At 45.8% G+C, this 16,522-nt stretch overlaps 1 pseudogene; it reads left to right on the forward strand.

Annotated features, from left to right (window-relative positions):
• Window positions 1-15,487: 15,487 nt before the first annotated feature.
• Window positions 15,488-16,103, forward strand: LOC125344034 (annotated as a pseudogene).
• Window positions 16,104-16,522: the final 419 nt, after the last annotated feature.

Genomic DNA, 16,522 nt, shown 5'->3' on the forward strand with positions numbered 1-16,522 from the left:
GGACATGAAGGAGAGTGCGGTTCCAACATTCCTGCAAAGCAAGAAGCATTGGGCATTGTGGTTCTCTTTGGTCTTGTGGTTTATAAACTTCCTTTGGGACTCTTCGCCCCTGGAACTTTACCTATCTTTCACTAGAAAGCTTTCAAAGCTTTGACAGGTATATTTGTTAATGGTTTCACAGAGACGTTTTGGATTAGTCAGGGGTGGGGAGTTTTGAGTGAAAGAATTTTTCACCACTGAATGAAAATCTAAAAGAGAAAGAAACTCTTCCCGAATAAGGCTGCTGAAGCTCTGCCAACTTGAGCAGCTGAGACACTGTCTCATGCTCACTGTACATCTTACACGCTGACATCTGGAGCTAAAAGGAGGGTTTTTTGGACAGTAGACATGCAGAATGAATCCTAGCTCCTCAGGAGACTGAGATGTGAGGATCGAGGTTCAACGCTAAGCCAGACAGGAAAGTGTGTGAGAGCCTTATCTCCAATCAACCACCAGAAAATTGGAAGTGGCACTGTGGCTCAAGTAGTAGAGTGCTAGCCTTGAGCTGATGAGCTCAGGGACAGCTGCCAGGTCCAGAGATCAAGTGCCATGACCGACACACATACACTCACACACACACACACACACACACACACACACGCACACAGAAAGAAAGAAAAGGCAAAGCTCCCATGGATCCTCTGAGGTTGAAGATCAAGCATAAAATTCCATGGGGACCAACTTCTCCTCCAGCACCGAGGAACATGATGTTGAAGGCAAGAAGAGGAGTTAGCAGTAGATACTCCTCTCTTCCCGCTCAGTGCACTTTGTCCAGAACCCTAATGACGCAAGTGAGGGGGGTACACTCTGTAAATGGTTAGCATGAAATCATATCTGGGTGCCAGCTCCCAGGGCTAATTTTCATTATAAGACATAGAAGGATTGAAAATATGGCTCTGAATGACTGCCTTTTTTCCAAGAGTGTGTTGTGTTAGTGCTTCTGCCACCATGTGGCACTTAGAGAACATACCATCCCTCTCCCTGCCCAACCCCACAGTCAAGACCACTTCCTTTTGTGTGCCATTAGTAGTCACAGGGGTGATCTTTTGAATAAGAATGGCTGCTTATCAATGAGATAACACCAATCACAATGAGGAGGATGTTCTCAGTGTGAAAATGTGCTAGCAAGTGAAACTTTCCCCTGCTGTGCTGTTAGACTTTGGAGTGGGGAAAAGATGGTCTTGTTTAGGGGAACTGTTTGTATTCAAATGGTTGATTCAAATCACACATGCAAATAAATACATAACAACCTATGTAAGTAAATGAATGAATCAGTCAATAAATGCTTTTTGAAAGATCTGCTGACTCACAAGCCCCTGTGTCCCAGGGAAGTTGGAAATTGATCTGATCCACAAGGTTTGCAAGGACCCCTCCCTTGGGGATGCCAAGTGAGAAAATCTGGCCAGGCTCCAAGGACAGAGTGCCTGGCCCTGAAGAAGATGACCTTCAGCCAATGGCTCTACAACCAGCTCCGGAAACCCCTTGGGGCCCTGCTCTCAGACCAGGACTTGGATCTCATGGGAAAGTTCCTGACCTGTTCCCTGGGAGTCTGATGGCCTCAAGCAGTACTTGTTCCATGAGACACCTCCCCCTCCCCTGCAACTCCTCACCCTCTACCCCAGCCATAGAGCCTTCCTTTTTCCCCACAGGGCCTGCCTTTTCTGAATGGCCCACGAGGAAGCACCCACCAGCCCTGGGGTCTAGGTTACAGCCATCCAGGGGACAAGACCTGAAGGAGACCGGCTTGCACCTCACCACCACAAGCTTGGGGGCCTTAGCTGGGGGCTGGGGCTTCAGCCTCCAGCTATGATGTTCCAGCCACCCAGCTTCATGCAGACTTGGCTCCTCCATCCAGAGCTGCCTTCAACCACCACACCTGACTCAGTACACTTCCTCTGCATCCTTCCATGTTTTCTTTCTTTACATTTTGATTTGTAAGCTTGTAGAATTAAATGACTGTTTCCTTGCGGAAGGCAAAATAAAAAAAATAAAATTAAATAAAATATTTCATGCCTGAAACATGCGGTGGTCTCCTTTCAGTGATTTTCTCATGAGGGAATCTATCAACCAGGCCCAGAGGGTTGGGCTTCTTTATTTTTACTCAGGGCACATTAAAGAGGAGCTGGGGAGATTACCCATAATCCTCCTTACACATGAATGCAGGAATACATTGTCCCAAGTGCTTTGTGTATCCTAGTCCTTTCTTTCTATATAGAAGATATCTAGGTACAATCAATTAACTAATAGGATTACTTAGTTCATGTACAGTGCTGACCCATTGACCAGGGTGGACATCGGCGCTCAGACAACCACATAAGAGACTTTAGATGGACACCACATGCTTTTATTGTACTTGGTTGGGTACCTAGGAAGGGATTGCCACAACCACAGCAGGTGTGTATTTATTTAGAAACTACTAGGAAAATGCCACAGTGCTTTGACCAATTCGGGGAGAGGCATATCCGAGGAAACAACTCTGCCCAACTGGAGATTAATTAAGCAAGGAAGTAGTGTTGGCAACATTAACCCTGCTCATTCCATCTTAGGTCTTCACTGTATGCTGCTGGGAGGCTTTCTTCTTTTATGTCACATCTGACAGGTACTTGCCCTGTGCCTGGTTGACATGAGTGAGGAGCTGTGACCCAAACATGGCTTCTGCTCATCATTGGCCAGCTCTGTGCATGTCCAGACCTGCTTACCCTACAGCCCCAGCAGGCACCTGACTGCTGCTCCAAGGCAAGTGCCGAGTAAGACCAGTCAACTTAGGGAAGCAAGAGGAAGAACATTTTTTGGTTTTGAGGTGTAGTCGGGCTTGCTTGCCATCCTAGCACTAGTGAGACTGAGGCAAGAGAAGTGAGAGCTTGAGGCCAGCCTGGCCCACATTGATAAATGTAATAAACACAAAACAAAAACACACAAGAAAAAACCCACCTTTTTTTCTGTTACTGTTGTTTCAAATTACCAAATTCTCAGTGTTTGATGGCAGCAGGTCAAAAGTGGTCACTAACGATTAGGATGTGGCTGCTAGAACAAGCTGTCAAGCCAACTCCTCTTGTCTTGGTGCACTGTGTTAGTGTCTGTGTGGGTGGCAGGAAAAGGCAGAAGGCCGGATTCAAAGCTAGCCAGCTAGCTGGGCACTGGTGGCTCAAGCCTGTAATACAGGATATCCAGGAGGCTGAGATCTGCGCATTGGGGTTCAAAGCCAACTACGGTAGGAACGTTCATGAGACTCCTACCTCTAATGAAATTTTCAGAAAAAGCTGGAAGTTGGATCTGTGGCCGAGAGGCTGAAAATTAGCCTTGAGCCAAATGAATCCCAGGGACAGTGCCCCAGGCCTGAATTCAAGACCCAGGACTGGAACCAGGATATATACATATCAAATAAATATACCCAGCAAGTTTCCTGGTTCTGCCTAGGAGGGGGACAACTGGAAACTCTTCTTCCCACAGTAGCAATGAGCAACGTCTGCCCCCTATTGGCCACAGGGGATTGGCTCCAGGACCATTTTGGCTACCAGAATGCTAGGATGCTTAAGTCCTTTCTGTAAAACAATGTGTGCATGGCTCTGGTGGCTCCTACCTGTGAACTTACCTACCCATGAGGCTGAGCTCTGAGGATCATGGTTGGAAGCCAGCCCAGGTAGGAAAGAAAGTCTGTGAGACTATCATCTCCAGTAAACTGCTCAAAAATAACTGAAAGCAGCACCTCAGGCTCAGGGACAGGGCTCAGGCCTCAATTCAAGTGCCAGGACTGGAAACTAACCCACAAAGCAAAATGAACCAGCAGACAAGAAGCCAGGCGGGTGGAATGGCTCAAATTGCAGAGGACCAGCTGAGCCATGTGCAATGCCTTGATTTAAAGCCACAGTGCTGCCACAAAACCCATATAACCCACCAAAAAAAAACAAAAACAAAAACAAAAACAGGGCTGGGATGTAGCTCAGTGGCAAAGCACCTGCCTAGCAAGTGCAACATCCTGGGTTCGATCCCTAGTAATAAAATACCAAAGACAAAAAAAATTGTTAAAAAAAAAACCAAAACTAAAACAGAACCAAAACAAAAGCAATAAGCAACAGCCAATAAAACACAGTGAAACAAACTAAACCAAACAGTTGGTACAAAGATTGGCTTTGCTGTGTGGACATAACTTGTGGGAATGAAAAATACCAGAGTGACAACAGCCATGGCACTTCAAGTGGTTGATACACTTATCGGCTCAAGTCCCAGACTGTCTTTTCCCACTCTCCCCCTATCCTGGACTTGAGGGGCTACATATGCAATACTCCCTTCCCACAGCCCGGTAGCTCGGTGCCTGCATCCTTCTTTCACATTCTTTCCTGTCTGCCTCAAAGGTTTTCTTCTCTCTCAGCCTTCACTTCACATCCACCCATCCTTTCCACCTCAAACCTTCTCTTCTCCCCCAACACTACCTCCTCTCTACTCTCTCCTTCACCTGTACCTTTCTATTTACATCTATCCTTGCCCTCTTTCTCCAACCTTTCTTTTCTCTTCACCCTTCCCTTTTAGAATCACTCCTCTCTTTCCCTTCCACCCTTCCTTTCCTATGTATCATTCCATTCATCCTTCCTTTTCTGCTCTACACTTCACTTCCCCTCCAAACTTCCATGCTCCCACCACACTTCTCCTCAACTTCCATCTTCCCCTTCATCCTCTCCCATTCCTGTCACCTTCTACCCTTCCCATCTGCCTCCATTTTCCCTTCCGTCTCTATCCTTATACTTCTAACTTTCTATTCTACTTCAGCACTACCCTAGGCCTTCTATGTTTCTCTTATCCTCACACTCTTTCCTTCTCTCATAAGTCTGATATCAGGGCCTGAAAGGGCTTCTGATGGTTGCTCTGGGAGAGATGACTGAGGATGATCTTCTCCATGGCAGGGAGCTCATTAAACTCAAGCTAGATTTTCTCCCTCTGGTCCCCTAGTGAGGAGTCCTATAAACCTTGTGGATCAGATCAGTCTCCAAGTTCCTGGAGACATACCGTCTTGTGAGTCAGCAACTCTCCAAAATGAATTTATTCATTTATTGATTCACTCATTTACTTACATAGGTACTTATTTGTATGTGTATTTTCAATCAATACAAACAGTTGCCCTAAACAAGACCTCCTTTTCTCCACGTCAAAGTCAAACAGAACAGTAGGGGAAAGTTTCACTTGCTAGCACATTTCCAGACTGTGAACACTCTCCTCATTGCAACTGGGGTTATTTCATTGATAAGCAGCCATTCTTATGCAAAAGATCACCCCTGTGACTACTAATGGCATACAAAAGGAAGTGGTTTTGATTATGGGGTTGGGCAGGGAAAGGGAGGGTAAGTCCTCTAAGTGCCACATGGTGGCAGAAGCACAAACACAGCACACTCCTAACAAAGGAAGTCATTCAAGGTTGCATTTTCAATCCCCCCTAATTTTTTTTTATAATAGAACCTATCAGTGGTATTTGGCACCCACATTTCTGTGCAATTTTGATCATTTATAAGCTCTCCCCCATGACTTGTTACATTAGGGTTCTGGACAAATTTCAATGAGTCAGAAGAGATGAGTATGTACTCCTTCCTCTTTCTCCTTCCTATCCACAGGTGATTGAGAATAATGCTACCATGCTCTTTTTCTACAAGAGGAAGAGGTGAGTTGAGGGGGCTATTCGCCCAGGGAGAGCAAAAATTCCACGTTCTTTGTGTGGAAAGCCCCACAATGCTCTCTGGCTAAATCCTGGTTACACAGGGGATCATTTGTAGGGGGAGAAGGATGAGAGTAAGGTACCATAACAGGTCCTTGGTTGTGAATGTGTATATGCGTATATGCAAAAGAGTCTTAGGATGCAGGGGTGAAAAAGAAGAAAGCTGAAAGTAAAGTGTAGAAGTAAATCTTCTGCTCCACCTTAAAATGGGTACTGGAGACCATTAGAGATTCAATTGGTGGCAAGACCAGTTTGGCCAACAGGAGTTTGGCCAGGGAGGGACAGGGGTAATTCTGTTTCATGTGGGAAAGTGGATAATCTGCTCATCTCCTGACCTCTCCTGAAAGTGTCCTCAGTATATATAGCGAAGCTGGAACACTTGGGCCAGGTTGTTGGGTTCTCTGAGATTGTGTCCTTATTGAGATCTGTTAAAGGCCTGCAAAGGTCATCAGAGATCAGTTCCCCAGCCAGTCAGGAAAAAGCTTTTACAAACCAGAATGTTAAAAGGCAGCCCAAAAGGTAGCCCAAAAAGAAGTCTGTATAGTTGAAAGTTAAAATGTTGAATGTAATTTCCAGTTTGGAGTATAGCTCCTAATGGACATCTGATCCTGCAGCCCCTTGGTAAAGTAGACTAAGGTTATAGGTTCCTGGCTAGGTAAGGTCAATGCCCCTGAGTCAGCCTGAAGAAGTTATAGAAGATGGATGATCCTCGCCCATCAGCCTCCCCTTTTAGGACCAAGGGACCAGAGTTGTTTTTGGGAAGATGAGGCAGGATAAACTAGAGGCATGGCTAACCAGTCTATGGAGAAAGTTGCAGGTAACCCAGAAGGTGTGACATTCTACTGGAACCACTGGGAGCCACTGCTGCCTGACACCACAGCCCCTTCCCATTGCATTTGAATGAGGATCAAGGAGAGAGTCTAACAGTCATCTGAAAGAATCTACATCTTCAGATCAGACTCTTATCATACGCAGCTGGTTTCTGCTGGAAAGTGCTTTGCATCTGGTAACTAGCTCTATTAAGAAAATTGGATATTGTAAGAAATTTTCAAGCAGACTGGCCTGCTGCTAAATTCAAAGCATGTATGACAGGCTCGAGAGTCACTTCCAGGCAATGTTTGGGGTGGGAGGTGTGTCCAAGAGTATTAAATGTGTCCAGATGGATTAGGGTGTGACCTCAGAAGAGAGGGAGGTAACTGCCATCACGAGTGCCAGGTACCAAGGTAACTGGACAGAGATTTAAACTGCTGGGGGCATCTTCATGGAGCCCTCCTGGGGGTGAATCTTACAGATGCCACTGGCCAACCTTAGGCACTTGGAGGAACTGCAAACTGGAGAATTCCACTCTAGAATAGTTGGCTCATGATATAGAATATAAAATATAGATATAGAATAGTTGGCTTATGATAGTTGACTCTGGTCTGGCTTCTTAGGAGCAGCCTATGCGTGGAGTCACAGTAAATTGCCTTGATGTAGTTGAGATAAACCGGAAAATGTAGAGTTTAAAACTCTAGCAGCAAAGAAGCCCCAGGAAATGTAAAGAGGAAGTTTAGTATAGAAAGCCTTGGAGAAAGGGATGGAGAAAGGGTTTCCTCTGGATAAGAAAGGGATTTAAAAAGTAAATTGTCACAGAATGTTCCAGTAAGTCACTGATGGTGTGAGGAAGTAAAAGATGGTGTGAGTGGGGATATGTTAAAATTTTATAAGACACAGATTATAAAACTATATAAGGAGAGACTTTAGAGAGAAAACAAAAATGTTTCCTTTAGATTAAAAGGTTTTGGCATGTTAAAAGTGAGAAAGACAATCCCTAAAGTGAGTATGTAACAAATGGTAAAGTTGGTATGTAATCAAATTGGCTATAATATAAATAGGGTCAGAATTGGGGCTTCGGTGTAAAACTATGTTTATCTGTCGCATTTGTTATGAATTTTTATGGTATTGCGCGCACAATACCAATCTATCCCTACCGATTCTCAGTCAGAATCAGACTAAGCAAGGAGAACCATGATTGGTTCTCGAGTTACCTAGCAGAAGGGGGGAATGAAGGGGGGAAATAAAGAGTCAGACTTTGAAGTCAGGCCCCACTTTACCACGTAAACCTGAGATAAGCAGGCCCTGTGAGCAAACCCAGGACAGGCTTATTAGGGCCTAGCCGGTCGAGAACCCTAACGACTGGGAATGCTTAACTCTAACTGCCCCTAGAATGCCTCGAGCCCTGAGACAAGCAGATTTGTACCCGTAATCTTGCTTGCTTAAACACCTAATTGCTGTAACTTTGTCTTTTGCCTTTATAAACTCTGTGTAATTGGAACTGGCGGCTGGCTCCTAACCTCCGCTGTGTTGGTGGGTAGGACAAGGCCCGGGCCGCGGCCCTGCTTGAATAAAGTCTTGCCTTGCTATTGCATTCTGGAATGTCTGAGTCTCGGTGGTCTTCTTGGTGGTGGTTTCGCGACCTGGCATAACAAGATCAGGTCAGCGTGCTCGCTGTAAATGACCCTGGCTTTTGGCTGTCCTTGTCGAGGAATTGCTCGGAATTGGAGTCGCCCTTGGGGATCGACCTGAATGGCCAGTGCATTGGCCCTTGTTTTCCCGTGACCCCTATCCAGCGGCCACTGGGCCACAGGGATCTCTGGGAATGCATCTCCACTCCTAAGTCCTCTAAGCAGCAGGGTGTCCAGCCTTTGCGGAGCCCATATGGGGGAGGTTCTCTGCGGGAGGAGGCCAGGGAGGTCTGCCAGGGTCCATGACATCTAGCCTTCTCTCTGGCTTCAGTTTGGTCCTGAGATAGCCCAGTGGGCGCAGGCAAGCATGCGGTGAGCACCATCTTCTCAGGAGAAAGAGTGGGTTGAGGAGGGGCCTGCCAGCAAGATCAAACTTCCTGCTTGCTCAGGTGGGACTGCGGGGGACAGGCCAAGCTTAGGGCGGTGGGGGAGAAGCCTACATAAGGGAAGGCAGGGAGGGGGTGTGGCCAGAGCAGATGGGGAAAGGGTCTCAGAGCCTAGGGCACCTCTCACTGTCTGAAGGAGAGGTGTCCAGAGTGGGTGAGGGCGTGGTCGGTCTGGGTGGAGGAGGAAGTGGCCTCAGTGCCTGGGCCCCTTTGGCTGACTCACAATCAGGGGATGGGCCCTTGGAGGTGATTGGTTGGTTACCCTCAGGTGATTTGGGATAAGGCCTATCATGCTCTCCTTCTGAGAGGGGAGGAGTTGAGCGGCCCTTCCCCAGAGAGAGGGAACATTGCACTGCATTGTCTCTGTGCTTCAGAAGGGCCACCCATTCTCTCTGGCTCCTTCCTGGTCACTCAGGGGCATGGAGTTTAGGGGGAGAAGGAACAGAAGAAGGCAGCAGTAACCATCCCATGGTTGTAAATGTGCCACATGGGTCTATGCAGAGGAGTCTGGATGCAGGGGCTGCACAAGAAGAGAGCTGAGAGTCTAGTGGAGAATGAGAACTCCTGTTCCACTTGGTGTTTCCCCTGGTGGCAACAGGAGTTTGATCCAAGATAAGGGCCGGCATTGGAGCAATGGGTAGGGGTGTGGGCTGATTGGATTTGACATACTAATTCTGTTTTATGTGGGAAGGTGGAAAATCTGCTCACCTCCTGACCTCTCCTGAAAGTGTCCTCAGTAAACATAGAGATGCCGGGCCAGGTGGTTGGCTTCCCTTGTGAAAGGTTCCTCCAGAGGAGACCGACAACCCCATCCAGGGTTCAGGCAGCAATCAGTTTATTTCATTTCATTTCATTTCATTTCATTTTTACTTCCCACTCTTATGCCAAGTCGTGAAACGACCATCAAGAAAGCCACAGAGACTCAGACATTCCGAAATGCAAAAGCAAGGCAAGACTTTACTCTAGCACGGCCGTGGCCCGGGCCTTGTCCTACCCACTCACACAGCAGAGGTTAGGAGCCAGCCCCAACCTGTGATTCCACAGAGCTTATAAAGGCAAAAAACAAAGTTACAGCAATCAGGTGTTCAAGCAAGACAACAAAGTTACAGCAATCAGATGTTTAAGCAAGCAAGGTTAGGATATGGGCACAAATCTGATTGGCTCAGGGCTCGAGCCACTAGGCTCGAGGCATTCTAGGGGCGGTTAAAGTTAAGCATTCCCAGGCGGTTGACTTCTTGACTGGCTGGGCCCTAATAAGCTTGCCCTGGGTTTACTCAGACAACAAAACGGGGGCTGCCTGAAAATGGGGTTTACTTTTAACTCTTCATTCCCCCCTTCACCACGAGGAAGTAATCATTGAATTGCACAAGTTCACAGATCACACTCTAAACAGAAAATAATCATTCAGAGGAAGTGAGCACCGTCAGCTGGGTGTCCCGCTTAAAGGTGGCAATGGGTAGAGGGTCCCAATCTAGAGGGGGCTGGGTGGCCAGAGCTTCACAGCCCAGGCTGAATCCGGGGCCCAAGGCTGAGGCCCCCTGATGTGTGGTGGGGAGTTGAAGCCCGCACTCCTGTCACAGCTGGCTGTCACCTAGACCACCCTGAGGGCCCATGGGATGGTGGCAAGCTGCACTCCTTTTGCTTGCTCTAGGCAGACCTCTTGCTGAACATGAAAGTATTGGTGGCTGCCTTGGAGGACTACTAGAGAAAATCATAGTGGAGCTCTCTTCCAAGTTCACCTACTCCTCTAAAAATATGTCAGGGTTCAGCAGACAGTGAAGCCAACCAATGGGCAGCTCCTCCCAGCTGATGCTAGATGCCACCCTCACACCTGGCCATGTAGAGAGTTGCTTCTCGCTCTAACCAATAGCCGCACATACTCCCTCCCTCACTCCCGCCCTCCCCACATGTCTGTCCCTCCTCCTAGCAGCCTCAAATTGAAACTATTTCCACCTTGGATGGTGGAAATATCAAGACAGATGTCATAGAGACCTGCATTTGGCCATGTCTATGGACTTTTTCTGCTGCCAGGATTTCAAGAATTGGAGATTTGTGTTGCAGTAGTACTGACTCCTCTGCAGAGGAGAGACTCACAGTGCCCAGAAGAGATGTCTGAGACTTCTTTCTAGGTAAAGATTGGATACTGACAGCCCACTTTCATCTTCCAGATGACTGTATTATAGTGCTCAGAAGTGTGGCCGTCACCTTGGACAGTCACTAGCAGGTCTGAGGATCACAAGGTGCCTACATGGAACCAGCTGTCCCAGTCTTACAAACCCTTTGGCTTGAGTCCTCACAGGCCACTCCACTCTAGTGACAATGATTCAGGCCCCCGTGCTGCACTGTTCCATAACTCAGATCTATACCTCAGATCTACAGTGAACTTAGAATTTCTAGTATTGACCATTTGGTGTTATTAGCCCATTCCTTACAGGCCTCCCCTTTTCCAAGTCTCCTTGAAATGTTCCAAGATCCAGTAATTCTTTATACCCCCAATGTCCTGGTACATTTCCATATCAGCATTGTGCTCAGCAACTACTATCTGCTTGGGTTATTTGATCCTTGGCTCTAGCAAGTTCTAGGGTGGGTCTAAGGCTATCTGAAGAGGTCATTTCTCCCCACATCTCTCCAAGTGTATCATGGTTGTGCTGTGAGGGCACTCCTCTAGAAGGCTATAGGCATACCAGGTCTTATTTGGATGGAGAAATATGTTCACCTCTGCCCCCATCCTCTCAGACGCTTTGTTATATACTCATGACCACACCTCTGAGGCCATGGAGAGCATAAATGGGGCATATATCTCAAGAGGTATGAGAAGATGCTATGTGAAGCCTGTTCTCATCTTGCGCCACTTAGGCTCATGGCTGAACACGGCTACCAATTGCAGCCTTCAGCCTTCCCTGGATAGCTTGGCCAAGAGCCTAGCTTCTGAGGCCCAGGAACTGCCCAACCTCAGTGTCATTAGAAGGATTTGCATGCCTCTCAGGAGAACAAAGTATCTGCAAGCTCACAAGCTGCTTTTTCTTCAAAAGTAGAGAGGATTTTTTTATTCCTTTGTACAAGGGGTGGGTCCAGAAGTGAGATCGACACATTTTACAAGGACACCAGATGTGTAGGAAGCCATCCTGGGGTCTCAAAAAGAAGTCTTGAGTTCTGGACAGGTCCTGCTCATAAGGGGACAGTTATGGCTAAGCCAAAGCAGCAACAGCCAGCAGAAGGTCCACTGGAGAGGCTTCACAAAAAGCATGGAGGACATAGCTGGGGGTCTAGGCACTGGCCACAGACAGGACCTCAAATATTTACAAGAGAACTAGGAATCTCAAGGGGGACATGAAGGGGTTATTGAGAATAATCGTTGGGATGTACCTGATATGAAGGAACTGCAATTTAGGAAGAAAACCATACAATATAGGAAGAAAACCAAAGGCATGATTCTAGGACCAGAGTGTTACCTTTAGAAACAGGCAAGCCAGCCAGCAACAAAAAGGTAGATCTAGCACATAGGGTCAAGCCAGAGCCCCTAAGGCACAGTCCTCTGCCTCTATACTCAGTCCTATTGTGTGTACTGATGAGAACATATGGCCCTGGGCTCCATGGGCACAGTCAATGTTTCTAAGTATAATCACATGGCCACATCTGGGTATTCCAAGCAGAAATCCACTACACCTGGAACAAATATATGGCCCTAGCAAAGTCTTAGTCCTAACACCAGGGCTCCAAATGCAGCCATGTGTATCAGAAGTTCTGCTGTGCCCTTTAGGCCTCTCTAAAGAAGACAGGAAACTGGCCAGAAGTGGAGGGAAGCTTCTAGGCCAATTTTAGCCTTCATCTATCATGTGCCTCTATTAGGGCCCAGGGCTGTCACAGATGATCTGACTTGTCAGCTGTTATCCTGAGCAACTGAATACTAAGTTCTCTTTGTCCCATGTCTCAGCAGAGCCAGTATCTAATAGTCTTATATGAAGTTATTAGAGCAAGTGAACCTCCACATAGTCCTTCAGGCTTGAGGTCTGCAGACCTGTAGGTGACATGTTCCAAGGTGACAATCTCAGAATGATTATGGGACATGTCAAATCATCTTCCTAGGTAGCCTTGACTAATCATTGTAAATAGTGAATCAAGGCAGAACAAGTAGGAATAACCATATCTGAACAGCAGTGACCAAAGCTATAGGCCAATTCTCATCTGTACTCAAGAGCAAACACTCCTCTTTGTGGCCTTCTGGGAACCTCCAGGAGATGCCCACACAATGCATTGAACATTAAAAGAATTTAGCCTTGGACTTTCCTGCACCTTTATGCCATGCCACATTAAGATTGTATGAATATATATATATATATGCATATATATTCACATATACATAGATTATATAGATCTATATCTATCTATCTATCTATCTATCTATCTATCTATCTATTTATCTAGATATATACTGTTATGTGACAAACACACTGGGTATTTTTACATAAGGAATCTGGAGCAATTCTTTGGCCAAAAGTTTTTAAGGAAGATTTAGGAAGACAGAAGGAAAGACACTTGAAAAATGAGTCAAGTTACATCTGGCTAATAGGCAGCCATGACACATTCAAGGCACCTTTAATTCCTGCTGGCCAAAACAGAGCACAGTTCACTACAGTGAACAGAAAGAAGGCCAGTCTAAGTAGGTAAAATTCTAATATCTCTGCTCAAGGCTTGGGAGTAAGAACACCCAGAGGTGAGGGAAGCCAGACTCTAAGCTTGGAAGAAAAGAGTTTGAAAAAAGAAGAAAATAAGGCTCTGAAGCTTTAAGGCTTTATTTATTTATTTTCTTTAAGGCCTTATGTACAACATTGAACATGCCCAAAGCCAGGATGGTCACAGTAAGAGCCACCTGCTGTGGCTACTAATCCTGAAGAAAATCTTGAGAAAAGTCCTTGGGTCAAATCCTGAGAACCACAGCTGAAAGTTAGAGCTCTGCCTCTAGACTCTAGGACAATCAGACCCTTCTAGTACCTCACCTTTCAGCACACCCAATTCCTACCCAGGAGGGGGGTGAAGAATGTAGAAGAGGACTCCTGGCATTCTATAGACAGTGGTTTTGACTTTCATTGCCATTCCCAAATGTCATAGGCTCCCAGGTACAAGTCTCTGGTGAAGATTCCAGTAGGACTCTGCAGAATAACATCAGTAACCACTTTTAAGCCAATCTGACATGGGCCCAGTATTTGGAGATGAAGAGAAAATCCAGCAGCAAGGCTGGTGTAAACCCACCCAAAAGTCCTCTAGGGGATGTCTTTCCTTTTTACCTTCTGTTTTCTTGCCACAGGTGCCTTCCCTCCATTGTTATACATTTATTCCCCTCTTCCCTTTGACTTTTTATAGTTCTTTACATCAAAGCACCATCCCACTTTGTCTACCTCTTACCAACAGTCTACAACTTTACCAACTTCCTACCAACTGTGGGTTCCCGTAGGGCACTCATCTTACTATGACTGTGCCCCACTATACATCCCGGCTCACCATGTTCTAGAAAACACTCCTTTGCCTACACAATATGTCAATCTGCCAGCTCTGTAGCTCATCTTCATGAGAATGGTGAGCAGAAAGGACACAATTTGTAGCCTACAATCCTAACCTTACTTCTCAGACCATAAGACAATCACAATCTCCAGATCTACAGTTCTCAACATCCTAACCAATGGCCTTATTAGTCTCTGCTCACCAGCCAGTCACTGGAGGGCATTGCATCATTCACACCAACATTACCCAGAAAGACACTAGAGGTAAAACTTTTCTAATGTTATGCTGTTGACCGCAAGATGACCTCCTGGTTATTAAAAGCTTCCATTTCTCTCCCATTTAGCCAACCCTTCTCAATTCTATTTCCCAACTATCCCTTGAACTCATGCATTTCCATTCTCCTTTAATCCTAAGCTTTGTCTGTTGAGTAAGCTAAAAAGACTTTCTGATCACTCACTCACCAGCAATCCTTCTCTTCCATGATTTCTAAGCCCTCTAAGGCCTCAAAGCCAATCTTAACTTGACCTGAGTAGCCTTATGTGCTTTGACCATCAATCTCCTCATGGCAATCTCCAAAATCACCTCACAGCAATTTATCTTTATACATGACACATACCTGTTCATCTAGGATCTGTGTGCCTAAACACATTCTTAACACTGAGACCAATAACTAGCAATTTAATTCCTATGAGTCTGAAAGTAATAGAAATAGGAATGTCCAGGAAACTGTAAGAATGAAGTTGCCACACAACATCTACCTCTTTAAAGACTATCAGGGAACACCATATACTTGAGCACCTAAAGTCAATGTGGATACTGCAGGATGAAAAACTACATGGCAGTCCTTTCCCTAATCCCATTACCAATTGTTCTCTCTGCATCTGCTAGGTAATCCTTCACCTCCAGCCCTGCTCTCTGCTTCTGGTAATGCCTCTCCTGGACTGTAGCGCAGAACTGCTATACATCTTATGCATCAGACCTATGGGGTTGTCTGGGTGCCTGGCCTATAATGGCTACATGTCAGCTTCTAGGGCACGTGTATGATACCTCACCTAGTTGACTGTACCATCCTCCAAGTCAGATGAGACTCCTCAAATCTCTTCAGCTCACCCTGTATTATACTCCCTATGCAGATGAGAAATGGAGCACCATAGGAAAGAACAGGCTAGATCTCTGCAACAAGGCAGAGACCCTGAATAGGACAATTTTTGCCCAAACATTAACCCTTCCTTACAGCTATTCAGTTACCATCCTCAGAAAGCAGAGGTTGCACAGCTCTGCTGGCTCATCAACCATGTCCTCAGGATGGTGAGTGGTTCATAATGCCAACAAAAGGCTACCTTTCAGCCTAAGTAGGGATGGAGTGGTGTGGAGATAGGGGCTGTCAAGTCAGACCTCACTATTTGTGGGTAACCTTGAAACTTCAAGCTGTTCCACCAGGAAATAGTCCTGCTTCACAGGATGTCAATCCATCATATTCCCTTGCATTAAGTTGTAAATTCAAGCCCTACCTCCACATCTTCTAACATATATCAAAGGACTGGATAATAGGACTCCATCATTATAACTATCTCAAGAGATCATCTCTTCTCCAGAAAATTATCAGAGATAATCAAAAATGGACAATGTTTGGAGACAGATGTCCTATGGTGGGAAATTGGGTCTCTGTGTGGATCAGTCCAATTTTCTCTTCATCACTATAGTCACATTGTCAGACCTTTAGCCAGCCTTCAAACTCCCAATGGCACCAAGATATACCCTCATCACAGAGGAAAGTCAAACAGAGTTCCCATCCCTACCTGGCAGGTAGACATTATTACCAACAGTGTTACATTGATCATGGGCCTGACCACCGTTACAGAGGAATCAGATGATTTCATCTATAAAGACAGGAGTCCTGATGACTGGAACCATGACTATGATAACAGAAGAGACATTGGTACAGATGGAAAATGGTGCTTATCTGAACACTAAGTGGTGCAATGAGATTGATTTATGGGGCCATTTGAGGCCCTTCTGACTAAACTAATCTGGAAAATTTGGAAAACTGGACAGAGCAGCTTAACAAATTGCACATTTCTGGTAAAAGTGTTTAAGCCCATAGTTACAGCACATAGAAATGACTAGAACTGCGATTCCAGTGTTATAACAGTAATATCCTTTCACCTCAGGGCTTTAGGAAGAGAAAGAGGAAGAGGTCTTTTTTTTTTTTTTTCAAATTTTTATTATCAAATTGATGTACAGAGAGGTTACATTTTCATACGTTAGGCATTGGATACATTTCTTGTACTGTTTGTTACCTCATCCCTCATACCCCCTCCCACTTCCCCTTTCCCTTTCCCCCCATGAGGTGTTCAGTTCATTTACACCAAACAGTTTTGCAAGTATTGCTT

Source organism: Perognathus longimembris, chromosome 2 (assembly GCF_023159225.1).
Source record: "Perognathus longimembris pacificus isolate PPM17 chromosome 2, ASM2315922v1, whole genome shotgun sequence".
Lineage (NCBI taxonomy): Eukaryota > Metazoa > Chordata > Mammalia > Rodentia > Heteromyidae > Perognathus > Perognathus longimembris.